The following is a 7265-nucleotide window of genomic DNA, read 5'->3' on the forward strand; positions in this document are numbered from 1 at the left end:
GGGGTCAATGAGAGGGTGAGGAAAGCGTTTTACGCGAAGGCGAAAGTTCGCTTGTTGGACACGATCTCCAACTGGAAGGGTGACTGGATCGTGAAGGGGTATGAGCGTGGCAAACCCGCTGAGCTCACCACGGATGTGTGGGATGGCCTCATCCGTTATTGGCGGAATCCTGAGTCCATCAGAATCGCACAGGCTTGCTCTGCCTCCCGTAACACGGTAGATGAGCACGGCCGCGGGCCGATGCTTCACTCTACGGGCCAAAAACCCCATGCCGGTGTCCGTTTGGAAATGGTAATTAAATATTTTATCTAATTAAAATTTTAATATATATATATATATATGTATATTCTAACTTAAATGTTTTTTGGCCAAAGAGACGGGACAACTCCCGTCTCTTATGCAACATTACGAGAGGACCCAAAAGAATAAGGCGGGCCAATTTCTAGATGGCAAGTCCGAGCAAATCTTCAACAACTTGGTTGCTCAGGTTTACGGCCGCCAGACCCAGCTGACCCAGCAGTCCACCGACGGATTACCCGTCACCTTATCCACACTTGAAGTGGATAAGATTTACGAGGAGGTAAAATTTTTTAAATTTTAATTTTTTTTTATTATTCATTTAATTTAACCTTAAATTTTTACTAACAATATTTATTTTTTGTTTTTAAGGTTGTCACTAAGAAAAAAGGACGTACGTTGGGGATTGGTTCCGTCAACGATGTTCCGAGAGCGACATCGTCTTATGCTCAGACACAGGAAGATGAAGTCACTGTGCTGCGTAGAGAGTCCGAGCAGCTGCGTAGAGAGTCTGCTCAGCTGCGTAATGAGATGGACTCGACGCGTTCTGCGTTACAGCTCGTGTGGGTGGACTCGAGGGCTTCTTGGACGTTGTAGCGGCCACAAATCCGGAATGTGAGTCCTTGTTGAGGAACATGCGAGGACACACATCCCGAGGCGGATGTAGAGAGGATGAGTGATGAATTCTACCGGGCGATGAACGACTCTTAGTTCTTTATTTTCTGTTGTTGAATTATAAATTCAAAACTTATCTATATATAAACTATTTTGGTATTGATTTTTTTTTTTTTAAATTAATTTTATTAATAAATTTAATTATTTAAATTATATTTTTAAATTCTGTAAAATAAAAAAAATGAAGTAAATTCGTAGCTAATTTACGACCTATTTACGTGGAAACTTGATGAGAAAATGACGAGGAACAATAAACGAGTATTTTACGAGGAAACATTTACGAGGAAATGACGAGGAAAGATAAACGAGTATTTTACAAGGAAATACTTTCGTGGTATGTACGTGTACTTTACGAGGAAATATTTTCGAGATATTTACGTGTAGTTTACGAGGAACACCTTTCGAGGTATTTACAAGGAAATATAGCGACCTCTTTACGTGAAATATTTACGTGGTCTTTACGACGAAATGCTGACTTCGTCTTTACGACGAAATCTTTTCCTCGCTAAGTTACGACGAATTGGCGAGGAAATATGCGTTACGACGAACGAGTAACGACGAAACGTGTTTCCTCGCTAATTCCTCGTAAAGCCTCTTTTACGACGAACTCACGGGAATACCGCCGTCGTTAAACTTATGTTTTCTTGTAGGTTCTGAACGGGTTTCAACTTCAGAAATTTTTAATTCATACATTCACGTGCTACCTGAAGCTTCAAAACAAAAGACTGAGATTCTTAACTCAATACATTTTTCTGGATAACATGAAAACAGCGGTATTGGTAATGACAAAAGTATGCACTCACACTAAGAATGAAATTGTAATAACATGAACACTATAGTATTTTAGTGAAAAATATTATGCCAAAACATACGTTAATAATCATAGATGGTTGTGCGGCACATAGTTGCTGGTTAAAAAAATATTATGCCAACATACTTGCTCATGTTCTTTGTCAGATTAGCCTTGTCATGTTTTAGCACATAAGCCATTGCCTTGATCGTATTTCTTCATGGATGGTTGTGCGGCACAACTTGTGCCATTGTTGATCTCCTAGAAATCTCATCGCAAACCCACCGGAAATCCTTATTTCTCTAGTCTTTTTTTGGGTACACTTTTTTTTTGGAACACCTAGGGGTAGGGGTCCACGTTCAGGTATCCATTCGGGTTCGGTTCGGATCTATTCGGGTTTTGGGTTTTTGGGTTTAAAAATTTAAGCCCCATTCGGGTATTTCTAAATTTCGGTTCGGGTTCGGTTCGGGTTCGGATAACTAATTCAAATTATTTTTAAAATTTTAATATTCATTATATGCTTAAAATTTCCCAAAATCTATAAAACAAAATAATATATTACATATAAATTTGCATAATATATGTCAAAATACCTAAAATTAACATATAAATTGGTTTGATTTGAATATTTGGATAGAAAATCAATAGATATTTCAAGTATTTTGGTGTTTTGAATATATTTTAGCTATTTTAGACATTTACTTTTGACAACTTAAAAGTATCTTATATATTTTGAATGTTTTTAATATATATTAAATCTAAAAATAAGTAATATTTTTAGGTATATAAATCTATTTCGGTTACATTCGGGTACCCGAGATATTTCGGTTCGGGTCGGGTTCAGTTTCGGTTCTTTAGATACGAAAATTTTGAACCCATTCGGATATTTAACCAATTTCGGTTCGGGTTCGGTACTACTTTTTCGGATCGGGTTCGGTTCGGTTCTTCGGATCCGGGTTTTTTGCCAGCGCTAGGAACACCCTTATTTCTCTTGTCATTCCTCAACAATAATTATTATGCAATTCGGGTTTGGTGAGCTTGCTAAATGGCTGATAAATTTGATAGGGCCAGGCCATGTATGAACTTTCGGCCATATACGAATCTAGTGTTTCTATTATGTGTTTAACGGTGTTTTTTTTTTTTGACAACATGAGATTTCATTTAATTAATTTTTTTTCAGGAATTACATGGGCTTCGGCCAGAAAGCAAGCATAGCTTGGCATATGAGTCTGCAGGCCCGTTTAATTCCCTCTTTAGGAAGCTAAAACGACACGAAGAAAAGGATGAGGAGATCGATGCGATATCCGAGAGCACCCCGTAGAGTTCAATCGATCGTCGTTCCGATGAGATTGCTTTGATGAGCACTTGAGAGTCTGAGCGAAGCCATATGTTGTTGATGTGGAGATCCCTAGCGTTGAGAAGAGCGTGCCTGATTGCGAGGGCCTCGGCCATGCAAGCCGAGGAGATGTGTTCCTGATAAAGCGCCCCTCTATCAAACTCTGCACCATCCTGATTGGTGAAGATCCAAGCCAAGCCTCCTTTTCCCGAATCCGACCTCCAGGCTGCGTCTGTATTGCATATCATCTCTTGAGGATGATGCGTTTGTAGCGCAGTGGAGAGGGTGTTTTGATTAGGAGGCAGAGACCCTTTGGTTCGACTTTACGCTTGTTCCCATTCCTTGATTGCGATGATTGCTTTGAGGGCCACCGATCATGCTGTGGAGGGTTTCTTTTCGAACAGTAGTTGATTCCTCGATGTCCAAATGAACCAGCATATCCATGGGAAAGCATTCCTAGTGAAGCCGTAAGGTGAAAGATTTGACCAGGAGCGAGACGCGATGAGTGCTGATTTGAAAGAGACTCGGTATGATGGAATGAAAGTCACACTCCATGGCCCAAGCGCCCACACCTCCTTCGCAAAGTTGCATTGGAAGAGCAGGTGGAGAGTAGTTTCTGGCTCCCCGCAGCGGCAACAGGAGGTAGTGATTTGCATCCCCCGTTTCTGTAGATTTTCGATGGTAGGTAGAGCATTCTGTGCAATTTTCCACATGAACATTTTGATCTTTGGTAATAGTTTAGGAGACCAAATATGCTTGTTCCAGCTCCATTCATCAGGTTCATTGTCCAAGAGTAATGACGTCGATTGAAATTTTGTTGCTTGTAGGGCTAGGTAGCCTGACTTTGCTGAATACGCTCCCGAGCTGTGGAAACTCCAGACGTGAGAGTCTGGTGCACCGAGCTTGCTTGGTCGTAGCGTTAAAATATGGTCTGCTAGCTCTGGTAAGAGGTTCTTGACTCTTGCTAGGTTCCACTCCTTTGTTTCCCGAGATAGAAGATCAGAGACTAAGAGATCTTGATCTTGTAGGAACACAGGTCCCTGAGGTCTCAGATTTTTCTCTGGGTTGATCCAGGAGTCTTTCCAAACGCACGTCGTCTCACCATCTCCGATTACTCTACCAAGGTGTTGCACAAGAAGGTCTCTGTCGAGTAGGATACCCTTCCATCCATGAGAGTAAGAGATTGCTGCTTCGACTTTGAGGAAATGGGAGTTGTTGCAGTACTTTCCTCCTAGGATACGAGATAGGAGACATTCAGGTTTTGTGAGTAGACGCCAAGCTATCTTAGCGAGCAGAGCCTGATTGAAGGCTTGGATGTCACGGAAGTCCAAGCCGCCAGAGCTCTTAGGCAGTGTAAGTTTGTCCCACGAAATCCAACATATATTTTTTTCTCCTTCCTTTGAGTCCCACCAAAATCGTGGAAGGACTGATTGGATGCGTTTGCAAACACTTACAGGTAGTTCAAAGCATGACATTGCAAAGGTGGGCATGGTGGAGAGGACTCCCTGTAGCATTACAGCTTTACCAGCCATCGAAATGAACCGTGAGGGGCAGCTTAGAGCGCGTTGTACCATTCTGTCTACAGTGGATGAGAACAGATCCTGTTTGCTTCTTCCAAAGTGCTCAGGCAGCCTAAGGTATTTACCCACTCCTCCCTCTTTGTCAATGCGTAGGTGTTGTTTCACCCTAAGTCTGACGTCTTGTGATGTTTTGGCAGAGAAAGAGATAGACAATTTAGCCACATTAATCATTTACCCTGACGTTGTTTCATAGTTGTGGAGTATATTGAGGAGCGCAGTACAGCTCTGGGGGTCAGTCCTTGTAATGAACATTGTGTCATCGGCGAAAAGTAAGTGGTTTATTCTAGGACTGTTTCTAGAGACTCTTATCCCTGCCATTGTTCCATTGATTTGAGCTCTTTTGCAGAGTCCCGAGAGTACCTCTCCACAGAGTATGAAGATGTATGGGGAGAGGGGGTCTCCCTGACGTATTCCACGTTGTGGGGAGACGCTACCAGCAACCACATTGTTGATGAGGAAAGAGTAGGACACTGTGGTGATGCACGTCATGATCAGATTTATCCAGGTTTGATGAAAACCTAGTCTCTCTAGAACAGCTTGTATAAAAGGCCACTCCAGCCTATCATAGGCTTTACTAATATCTGTTTTAACAGCCATAGAGGTGTGGACCGTCGCTCCTGAAGTCTTCAAGTAATGAAGCATCTCGTGGGTAATAAGCACATTGTCGGAGATGGCTCTATCAGGTATAAAAGCAGATTGGTTTTCAGATATGATATCCTTTAGCACTGGCTTCAAGCGTAGACAAGGATTTTTGAGATGATTTTGTAGTAGACGTTACATAGGGCAATAGGTCGATAATCAGACACTTGTTTAGGACTTTGGACTTTTGGATTAGTCTGATATGTGTGCTATTGATAGTGCTGGGTAGAGAGCCTGTCCCGAAGAAGATCTGAATTTCTTTTATAATTGCAGGCCCCACCACATTCCAGTTAGACTGGAAGAAACTAGCCGAGAAGCCATCTGGCCCCGGAGCTTTATCAGGATGAATACCAAAGAGAGCTGCTTTCACTTTAGACGCTGAGGGCAGGGAGATGAGCAGCTCATTTGTCGACGCGGATATACACGGAGTTAGAGCTTTGTTGACGACCTCAGTGGCTGGTGGAGATATAGAGGTAAAGATCTGTTGGAAGTAATGTGATATGGCGTCCGTGATCTGCTCATCCTCAAACCCTGGGTTGCCTGTCTGGTCTTCGATGGTGGTGATTCTATTTCGGGATCTGCGTCCCTTTGTGGAAGCGTAAAAGAGTCATGTATTCTTGTCACCAAGAGTCAACCAGAGCTAGCGGCTATGCTGCTTCCAGAATTCCTCCTCGTCTCTGTAAGCGGCTAGGAGCTTTTGGTTGATGGAAGATATCAGAAGGTCATCAGCAAGGTTGTCTGTCATTGCTACATCCAAGCTCCTTCTAAGTTTCTCTATCAGGCGTTGACTATTGATGTAGTTGCGCTTGCTCCAAGTTGCAATAATGTGTCTGCATTTACTGATGCGAGCAGAAACATCCAGGTTAGGATTTTCCAGCCAAGCTTTCTCTACTAGATCAGAGACTTCAGTGTTGTCGCGGAGTCTCTTATCATATCTAAACGCTTTTTGTTGTTTCTTCGTTTTTGAATCAAAGGTTGAAAGGAGGGGCCGATGATCAGAGCCCTCGAAAGGTAGATAGTGAGAGCGTCCATTGGGGAAGAGGTCCGACCAAGAGCTGTTAGCCATAGCTCGGTCTAGGCGACAGTTCACAAGGTGGGTGTGACGTTTACCTCTCCAGGAGAGGAAATTTCCAGTATGCTTGAGATCAAAGAGGTCACACATAGATAAGAAAGATCGGAAAGCAGTGAAGGAGCTCTCAGGGCGTTCCCTACCTCCAGATTTCTCTGAGTTGTTAGTTATCTCGTTAAAATCCCCTGTCCGGAACCACGGTGAGTTCGCGTGTTTCTGAGATGGTGGAGAGACCGTCCCAAACTGCTTGCATGTTTGGTATTTCTGGAGCCCCATAGACGAAAGTACCATTGAACATTGTCTGCTTAAAGCTGATCTGAGTGTCAATGAAGTTTGGGTTTGAGTCCAGAATCTGAATATTGAGTTCTTTTTTCCAGAGTAAAGCTAAGCCCCCACCACTTGTGGCGCTAGGAGAGACCAGGAAATAAGATTCCAGACGCAGGGGTTCCAGTTCCTTGAGGACAAAGCAATCTTCATTCCTTGTTTCTGATAAGAAGAGAATATCAGGGGAACTCTTCGCACAAATGTCCTTGAGCTTTAGAACTGTCTGTGGGTTCCCAAGACCACAACAGTTCCAGCTCAAGACGACTAAGGAAGTGGAGGAGGATTGGTGGGAAAATCCTAATGACGTCCCTCATTTGCTTCAGCAGGGAGGTGTGCTTGTCTGTTTCCCTTAGAAGTTGCATTGCTCCTCGGCCTCTGAGACAGAACAGGGGAGGCATATGGGAAGCCATGTGTTGAGGGAGATCCCTGGAGAATGTTGTGTTTTATGGAGCTTGCTCCTGGTAGATTTGGAGGGCTAGGGGCCGTTTTCTTCCTCTTCGTATAGAGTTACCTAATCTCTGGAGAGCTGATTTCTTCTTGCCGGGGGGGGGGGGT

At 43.2% G+C, this 7265-nt stretch overlaps 1 pseudogene; it reads right to left on the reverse strand.

Moving 5' to 3' along the window:
- Positions 1-7265, reverse strand: part of LOC106330394 — a 16141-nt pseudogene that overhangs the window by 7416 nt on the left and 1460 nt on the right.

This window comes from Brassica oleracea, chromosome C3 (genome assembly GCF_000695525.1).
Source record: "Brassica oleracea var. oleracea cultivar TO1000 chromosome C3, BOL, whole genome shotgun sequence".
In the NCBI taxonomy this organism is placed as follows: domain Eukaryota; kingdom Viridiplantae; phylum Streptophyta; class Magnoliopsida; order Brassicales; family Brassicaceae; genus Brassica; species Brassica oleracea.